The sequence below is a fragment of the Leuciscus leuciscus genome (genome assembly GCF_965113295.1).
Source record: "Leuciscus leuciscus genome assembly, chromosome: 8".
NCBI classification, from domain to species: Eukaryota; Metazoa; Chordata; class Actinopteri; order Cypriniformes; family Leuciscidae; genus Leuciscus; species Leuciscus leuciscus.
In genome coordinates, this window is record NC_138732.1 from 15,744,559 (window position 1) to 15,754,876 (window position 10,318).

The 10,318-nt window shown below is 33.9% G+C and overlaps 1 long non-coding RNA gene across 1 annotated transcript; it reads right to left on the reverse strand.

Annotated features, from left to right (window-relative positions):
• Positions 1-434: 434 nt before the first annotated feature.
• LOC309504368 lies at positions 435-2,055 on the reverse strand. The gene is made up of 4 exons (XR_014208069.1): positions 1,884-2,055; positions 1,449-1,500; positions 852-1,262; positions 435-659 (listed from the first exon to the last, which is right to left on the reverse strand). It is a non-coding gene; the product is annotated as an uncharacterized lncRNA (long non-coding RNA).
• Between the last annotated feature and the right edge of the window lie 8,263 nt (positions 2,056-10,318).

Here is a 10,318-nt window from a genome sequence, read left to right on the forward strand (position 1 = left end):
TGTCAGAGAGGTTAGCACAAAGATGTGTAAACGTGTTAAATTAACACATTATGTGCTGTCCTTCACTGCAAACATTTTTGAAAACATACATAAAATCATAAACAAAACATTAGCATTTGACTAAATGAATGTAGAGTCATTGGTTGTTTAGCTTATACAAGTATTATAATGAAATATCAACCATTACATTCATAAAACTGCAGAATATAAATACATTAAGCATTCAAAAAGGAAATGTCCAAAACAGGACAAAACACAGTTCTTTTCACAATACAAGACACATAACCCCACCTTAAAAATAATTTCACTTATTTCCAAAAATGTGTTGGATTCATGTACACTGGTGGCCAAAAGAAGTATTTAAGTGGCGTAATGTTTTTGAAAGAAGTCTCTTTGATGCTCAAGCAACATTTATTATTATTATCAATGTCTGACTGTCTACTCCATCTTTTCTACAGCATAGGAGTAAAAGTCATCATCAAAATAATCTTTAAAAAGCCAACACAATGTTTTTGTCCACCTTTGTGAATAAATGAACTTCTCCAAAGATTGGTTCCTGTTCAGAACTTGATTGACAACATCAGAGTGTTCCCTGGTCTGCATGCGTGCCCACAAACACAAATGTACTCAGTCCTTCAGAGGAGATCCCGGTTCCAAAACTATATGAGAGAGAGAGAGAGAGAGAGAGAGAGAGAATATTAGTGTCACATTATTTTTAACCTCCTTTTTTGTTAATTTTTATTATTATTTTCACAAAAACTTAAGAATATATATTTGTAAACAGCTTTTGTCAATAAATAGCATACAAAAGAACTAAATTAAATTATGCCAGATTAAATTTTAATACTTACAAATCCTAAATTCTGTCCAAAAATGCTGAGATGCATAGAAAGAAGTTGAACGACTGAAATAGATGATTTTAGCCCATTTCAGCTTGTCTGCAGTGAAGGGGTTCCTGTTTGAGACAAATACACAGTAAGATACATGCAAGAAATCACTGTGTGATGATCGTTCTCCTTCCTACAGTAGTTAACCCACCTGTGCGCTGATATTAGGACCTTCCTAGTCAGGTGGGACTGCAATGGTAGAGTCGCTGGCTAATAAAATATAAAAATAATGCAAAAATATAAACTTAAGTTGTTTAGAATGCTAGATTTGGTCTGAATGAATTAGTGAGAGTTTTACTGCAGTGCTTACCTGGATACATTTAATCTGGTGAGACTGAACAAAGACAATGGTCCATCTTCTGATTGGTTCATTTGCTGTGTAATAAAGTTAGACATAATGCAAAGGTCACTTATTTGATATAAAGTTAGCCAATTTTATAGAGATTTTATAAGATATTGTTAGCTACCTAGTCTGCACCAGTGGCTCAAAAGCAATTTTCACATAGTGTATGCTAATCATTTCAGCAAACTTATCTCAAAATCACAAATGGGCTGGCCTACCTCTGGAATCTTGCTAAGTCACTGGCGCGAATTGGCGCTTTGTTGCAGTTGCCTTTAAACACAAAAATGGAAGTAAATATTAAATTCCATAAAAAAAAAAAACTATAATATGGTATAGTTTGCAAACTAATGCTAAAACTATAAAGGTTCTCATCAGTAGGCCAACATTAGGATATAAACAGAATTTCACATTAGTTTATTCACATTTATTGTTAATGTAAACGCGTTGCTCGTTGGCATATTTTAACTCGACAATTCAATAATCTAACAAAGTGTGTAAAATGAAACGTTAGCTCAGTTTACCATGGTAAAGTTCGTTACCGCCATGCTGACGACGAGTAACGTTAGGCTAACGTTATAACATACGTTAAACTGGGCACAATCCTGTCAACATACACAGAATGTGTTTTTTTTTTTTTTTTTTTTTTTTTTTACCTTGCTTGCTGATCTCTCTCTCGGTGAAGTGAATTCCGTCTCTTCCCCGGGCCAGACACGAACGTCGCGATCCAACAAAAGACAGACCCCATTACCTACACTGGATGTCTGTCTGACGCGACACGACAAATCCCAGACAGTGTAGTGATGCGCCGCGGCCGTTATATTTCAGACGTAGTCCGATACGAGTCCAAGCGCTCGCACTAGTTCTTACAAGGGATAAACAGGTTTGCATTTAAAGGTCCGGTCGCTTCAATGTGTCCAATATAGACAGCCTCTGGCTATTATGGCGTTGTAGACACGTGGTGTAAGGCAAAAATTAGGAAATAAAAAGCACGGTGGAATGGTGCCAGCCAGAGAGGCAGTTACGTCAAATACAGTAGTATACAGCAAATTTAAAAAATACAGTAAGTCTCTGTATGTGGTGTTAGACGTCACAGAAAATTCCCATGATGCAATTGGAATCACAGTTATTTACTGTAAAGAGAAATAGCAGTATAATACTGGGGGATTTAAAGTAAATAACTGTAGAAATTACAGAAAAGTCTAACAGTGTGCACCTATGAAAAAATGTACAGTGAATAATGTTAGGGCATCATTGATTGTTAATGAGTTGAAAACATTATGTTTGAGAGAGATGTGGCAAAGGCTACAGCAAACAGAACTGGGAACAAGGAGGATTGGGACGTCTATTGCAAATTAAGAAATCAAGTAACTAAAATGAATAGGAAAAAGAAAAGAATGTTTTACAAAATTAAAATAAGTGAATGTAAATATGATTGTACATTTTTTTGGAGTACACTCAATGAAACAATGGATAGGAAATCAAGTCAAATTCCTTCTTTTATTGATACAGCTGACTAATTTTTAACTATTTTTAAACCATATGAAATTGAAAATTATTTTAATGATTTTTTTTCATAAATAAAGTTGATAAATTAAGAGAAATAAATGTTGTTTGGCAGAACCAATTTGCCACATCTTTAACATCAGTATTGAAAAAGGCATTTTTCCTTTATAGCTTGGAAAGATGCAAAGGCTATTCATCTACAGAAAAATGCAGCACTGGGTTTTAATGGTCATAGTAGTCGACCAATAAGTTTGCTACCAGTTCTTAGCAAAGTATTGAAAATGATAGTTTGTGTGCAAATTCAATTGTTCTTAAAATAGAATAATTTGCTCTCTAATTTTCAGCATGCATATTGAGAGAGCACAGATTGATGACAATAACTTAGTAGGAGCAGTATTGTTAGATTTTATCTCAGCTTGTGATGTACTGGATCATAAATTATTGCTGGATAAACTGAAATGTTACAAATTTACTTCTCATACTGTACATTGGTTTAAAACTTAACTGGGACAATGTGTATTTTATAATGGAAGTTATTCAGATGTGAAAGAGTTGCAATGTGGTGTGCCTCAAGGAAGTTATTTAAGACCAATGATCTTCCTCTTGTTTTAAAGTGTGCATATAGACAGTCATGTATGCAGATAATAAAACATTATATTTACCTGTAACATCAATTAAGCAGTTGTCTACTGCTTTGGATGAGGAAATACAATGAGTCATAAAGTAGGTACGGAATAATAAGTTGGTTCTAAACTTAATAAAAACCAAAAGCATTGTGTTTGCATCAAATTGCATCAAAAGTTGATTGCATCACAAGTTAAATTTGTCTGTAAAGAGTGTACCTATTGAACAGGTAGAGGAAATAAGACTTCTTGGAGTTATATTAGACAGTAGGCTGAAGTGGTCAAAACAGATAGAAAATATAACAGGTATGGGAAGAGGTTTGTCAGTTATTAAGAGAAGTGTAAACTTTTTACCACAACACTGTATTTCTAAAATTGTGCAAACAATGGTTCTTGCTTAGATTATTGCCCAGTGGTGTGGTCGAGTGCATCAAGTAAAGGCAAAATATTGAAGTGAACTAATAAAAAATTACAATTAGTCCAGAACAGAGCGACACGACTCACTTTAAACTGTAATAGAAGGGCTAATATAATAAGAATGCACTGGTGAGGGATTGTCTCTCTGCTTTGTTTTCTGATTTGCATGTCTTCAATTTAGAGATGAGGAGAAAGTTTTGCACGCATTTTGAAAGCACTTTCCATGAATATTGTACAAAAGGCATTAAACTCTTACAAAATTTGTATTTTTAAAAGCAAAAATCCAAACGAAAGGAGCTGCTTAAGATTAATATTATAATTGTGAAATTCAGTAGCTCAAACTAAATATTATAGAAGTTTTATTTTCATTTTCATTTTATATGAGGTTTGTTAATTTTGGAACATTATCTCCAACATCTTGGAACATATTTTTATAATAATAATAATATTAAACTATATCATAATTCCTGTAGCTCAACTGGTAGAGAATGTTACTTATATCATCTAAACTTATACAGCCAAATAAATTGAATTTATTAAAATGAAGTAACAGGGTGCATACAAAATGTGGGACATTTTAATATTCAACAGATTATGTTAAGACAAAGTATTATATTCAAGACATATTATATATTCAATAGATTATGTTAAAATTAAGACATTATATGATTTTAATTGCTGGATACAGCCAGTCAATATTTCTGATGGGGCATGGGAAAAAACATAGGATTTGTGCTTCTAATGAGACTCTAATAAGTATACCGTTTTATTGTATGTGCCAGTTTTACTTATTTTATTTATTTATCAAGCCCTAATTAGCAGTGCTTTTCTGACAAGTTCTCTACAATTATAGAGAATGCTTATTGTATCGCTGTCCTGTCTGTGGAAAGTAGTGATAAACAAGCTGAATGGCATTCATATGGTATATTAGAAAAGAGAACTAAAGTTTACTTAGTGATTGTATAAGGCTGGTGCACAAACACATGCAAAAGTCTTCTAATATCTTATCCAGCTCTCAAAGCAAAGTGGACAGAGAGAAGTTGGGGGAGGTTGGGGGGAGAATCCAAATAAGGCTGCTTTCTGTGTCACAGTGCCATCTAGTGGTTTTCTGACAAAACATTGAGGCTATTTTCCCATGTAGCCTACTTGACTGTTTAACAAATCCTTCAATATTTCTGTAATTCAGGTTTATTCCAAGTCCACTAGATGGCATAATTTCTATTATTATCACACAGAATGAGAACTCAGGAATAACAAGGGATAGTAGTATATCAATGTGACATAATGTGACACACACACACACACACACACACACACACACACACACACACACACACACACACACACACACACACACACACACACACACACACACACACACACACACACACACACACACACACACACACACACACACACACACACACACACACACACACACACACACACACACACACACAAAAGAAATATAGAATCTAATATAGGCAATATTTGAGATAAAAGCATATAGATGTAGTCTACAGCATTTTTGTAGCTATTAGCAACACTTTGGTCTGGCAATGGATGTTAAATGCCAACAGTGCAGTGGTGCCAGACTCAACACATGGGATGTAATCACAACAAAGCAAATGTATGAAACAGGGCTCTGATTCAAATCAACACTGCTTATTTAAAAAAAAAACAAAAAAAAAACAAACATTTTTTGGTTAGATTCATATTTGTAACTGTTTAAAGTGGCACATATGAAGCATTAATCAATGATTGATGGTCTGGCAGGACATGAGCATCTCTGTTGTTTCACATGGGCTGAGACAACTGGCTCTGTTTTACTGGGAAGCTCTGACATCCATCTGTCCTATTTTCTGCATATGAATGCCAGAGACATGCTCTTGAGATTCCAGACAGGAGAAGCCAGTTCCACACACCTGCCATCGCATCCGGGTGCCAGCAAACATCAGAGACAGCCACTGTGCAAACCCCATCCATGCTCACCCACTCATAAATACCTACAATGAGTACATAAAACAGTTTAAATTAACAATGATAATGTACAAATCCTTGCACATATGGCACACAGAATTAAAGAGATGGCGTGTGCACATCTAACACAGTTATTAATAAATCATTTAAGAGATCTGGGACATATATTCTTGTCACAGAGAGCTTGGAACAATCACAAAAGACACAAATGGACTTTAAAGCACACTTTCATTTAGCCTGGCCTATTTTCCTGTGAAGGGACTTTACATGACTATGAGTCACATCATGGTTCAATTCCTTTCTGTGACACAGTGGCCGCCTAGCATGTCCCCCACTTCCACATCCTCATTTGTTATAACAGATGCCTCTGTTTATGTTTTTCAATTGGGCAGAGGATGGGGCAAAAGTCATTCAAAAGTCTTCTATTGTGAGGCACTAATGAGACAATAACAAAGCACCTGTGTAAGACTGCAAACAAGTGTTTCCAGTCTGATTAAAATAGAAGTTTTACATGCTCCTCTTGAAACGTTTTGTCGTACCTAATACATTTTCGCTGGTGGGGGGTTGAGGGACACGATACAGCCCAAGTGCCGGGCTTTCATGGCTGGCTGAATCGAGACAGTTCGATTTGATCATTATAGAAAAGCCTAATGTACAATACTCACATTAAGCAGCCCACAGTCCTAGAATATTGATTTCCTTCACTGCAGAGAGCAACTTTAAAATGATTACAATTCATCATATGATTTTACATCACCGCAGTCATCTAGAGTTTCTTTCTAATAATTTTCTCTATTGTTTGCGGCATAAATGATTCATTGCCTCCATCAGCACAGCATTAGAATGAGATTGCTACAGATCAGCCTCAACACACGTAGATACAGTAAAACATAGATACATGCTTTACACATTCAAAGCAATTCAATAAATAACTTATTCAGTGGCTATTATTACTGGAAACTTTTGTGTGTCAATTTAGGAAAGCCTTGGATTGCATTTCTGATTGGCACAGGTACATAATTCTCACAGATGGTCATTATATCTACTTCATCTCCTCTGCAATAATGTAGCTAGGAGTATAAAGTAGTGCGGAGGGTTACAGTTTGCTGGATATTAGGCAGTTGCTGGCCCACATCTTTAACTATGAGAGGTGAAAGATATAGGGGCGGTTTCCCGGACCGAGATTAAGCCTAATCCTAGACTAAAATTGCCCTTTAAACCAGATGAACAGAAATCTGCTTTCTCAGTCAAGGCTTTAAATAGTCCTAGATTTAGTTTAGTCCAGAGTTTAATAAGCTGATTTCCTGGAGGAAGACTAGAGTTACTCCAGGACTAAATCGAGGCTTAAATTAAACCTACCAGGAGGCAGGTTTAACTTCAGATTAACATTGTGTTTCAAAGTGGACACGTGTATTACTTGGATACACACACACACACACACAATTTAATGTATGTGTGTGTGTATATATATATATATATATATATATATATATATATATATATATATATATATATATATATATATATATGAAGAGTTCAGATGCAAAAGCCTCCAAGTGCCATCTGAAATTTTCTTTTAGAATGATCATTTTTATCAAGTTCGTATATTTAAGTTCAGTAATTTCACCTAAATGGCAGTGAAAATGATCTACTACATGTAATTTAAGTGAAATTACTGAAATTAAATATACAAGCTTGATAAAAATGATCATTCTAGAAGAAAATTTCAGATGGCACTTAGAGGCTTTTGCATTTGAACTCTTCATATATATATATATGAACTACCGTTCAAAAGTTTGGGGTCAGTAAGAATTTTAATGTTTTTAAAAGAAGTCTCTTCTGAGTGCTCACCAAGGCTGCATTTATTTGATAAAAAAAAAAAAGAAGTAATATTGTGAAATATGTGAATATACAGTAAACTGTAATTTATTCCTGTGATCAAAGCTGAATTTTCAGCATCATTACTCCAATCTTCAGTGTCACATGATCCTTCAGAAATCATTCTAATATGATGATTTGATGCTCAAGAAACATTCATTATTATTATCAATGTTGAAAACAGTTGTGTACAAATTTTTCTTTGATGAATAGAAAGTTCAAAAGAACAGTATTTATCTAAAATCTAAAGCTTTTGTAACATTAAACACTACCGTTCAAAAGTTTGGGGTCAGTAAGAATTTTAATTTTATTTTTGGGGGGAAAGAAATACAAATAAATCAATACTTTTATTCATCAAGGATGAGTTAAAATGATCAAAAGTTACAGTAAAGGCATTTATAATGTTAGAAAATATTCTATTTTAAATAAATGCTGTTCTTTTGAACTTTCTATTCATTTTTTTTTTATAATTTTGAAAATTTGTACACAACTGTTTTCAACATTGATAATAATAATGAATGTTTCTTGAGCATCAAACCATCATATTAGAATGATTTCTGAAGGATCATGTGACACTGAAGACTGGAGTAATGATGCTGAAAATTCAGCTTTGATCACAGGAATAAATTACAGTTTAAATATATATTAAAATAGAAAACAGTCATTTTAAATTGTCATAATATTTCACAATATTACTGTTTTTTTTTTTATTGTTTTTTATCAAATAAATGCAGCCTTAGTGAGCAGAAGATACTTCTTTTAAAAACATTAACAATCTTACTGACCCCAAACTTTTGAACGGTAGTTTGTATATATTACAAACAGACTTCCAGCATTTATTTTCTTTTATTCCATAGCTGGTGTGTGCAGTTTATTTAGCTTGCTTAAAATAATTTTCTCTTGTTTAGTAAATTTTTTTTGATTGCAGTCTTTTTCTGATTCCATTGTTTCCTTGGATTTGCTTCTCAGTTCCATGCAATTTTAAGCTTTTCTTGGTTCATTCCATGTTTTACAGGTAACCTCTATCATGCTAATTCAGATTAGCACAGTTGGTTTTAAATTAATCTGGTTTATTTTAGTTCAGGACTCCATAGTCCAGGTGTAACTAATCCGTACTTAATCTGTGTTACAGAAAGCCATTTTTTTAAGACACGATTAACTATTCTTGATTAAGGCCTACTCCTGGCTTAATTTAAACCCTGTCCGGGAAACCGCCCCATAGGGTTTAGACTTGAGACTAGCTAGCCAGCTGAGGTCATACATTTGTTTGCCTGTAGAGGGCTCAGCTGTACCACTGGCTCAGCTGCATTAAAAATTTTCTCTCTGCTGTTCACTCCAGGACTAGCCATTCAGCTTCATATGCATTTGCTCCACCAGCATAAAATGTGCATGCTATTTACTACTAATTGATATTAATACACATTAACTCTGTAATGAGGAGGCTAGTACAGCCTATATATCATTGCCCTAACAGTTATCATCCGATATTAGAGAGTTTTTTTTTATTGATCTTTTATATTTTTAATTGCTTTTAATAGCTTTGCCTTAATAACATTCACTTTAATTCATATCCATTTTTCTTACTATAGGCTACTTAATAAAGCTGAACTGCCTTTAAGGTAGGCTATACGTTTACACGTCAACAATGAACTAAACAAGGAAAAGATTGTCCTTTTTCTCCTACATGGCGACAATGTTGTCAAAACGATCCCCGTTCACACGGATCCATCTAGGCCAGAAGTTGCGATGTCACTTTGTAAAGTAACACTACGCGCCTATAGACTGATGGCTACACATGCGCATGTCGTCCCAGTTTTCACAAATTCGCATTTTTGTTGTTTACACGGAGACTTTAATGGTATCATATTCAAAAACTTGCACTTTAAAACCCGTTTTCAAAAGATTGCGTTTTCTGGCCCCCAAAATGCTGTTGTTAATGTTCAAAACGCATAGGCTAATTTTTTTTTTTCTGTTTTAAGTAGAAAATGGTGTCATGTAAACGGCCCCTACAATTTTATTTTAGCATTTAAATTGATTTTAGTTTTTAGCATTTTATTTGAATTTGTTATATATAGGCTATATTTATAGAATTTCAATATCTGCAATTTACAGGTTATCGGCCATAACCTGAAAATAATTGTCTGTTTATGAGCCATGGTGTATCCCTAAATTTAAGAATGTTTAAATAGTAAACATAGTAATTTTAGAATTTCATAGTAATTTTATTTACACTTTTTACTCATCTTTTCCTTGAATGAACTTGGAACAGGCACACTGCAAGGACTCTAAAATGTAATAACGCCAAAACTGATTAGCGAATATTCATTGCAAACAAGAGTTATGAATAAAATGGATTCATATGCACCTATTCACCAAGCATGAACTTTGTCTGCCCAGAGACTGATATATACTTTTGGTCCGATTTTTAGAGCCACCGCTACAGCATGAAATCCCAGTAAAAAAACGAAACAAAAAAAAGTAAAATGAATGCAGTTTTTAGCACTTTATTTTACAATTTTGAGACAAAAGATACAGATTTTTATAGAATCTCCAATTTATCAGTTATTGGGCATTACCTGAAAATTATTATCGGCTTATCTGTATTGGCCACACTTTTAACATTGGTGCATTTGCTAATTATAGGAATGTTTAAAATTGTATAATATTTTTTACAAGAAAGAAAGAAA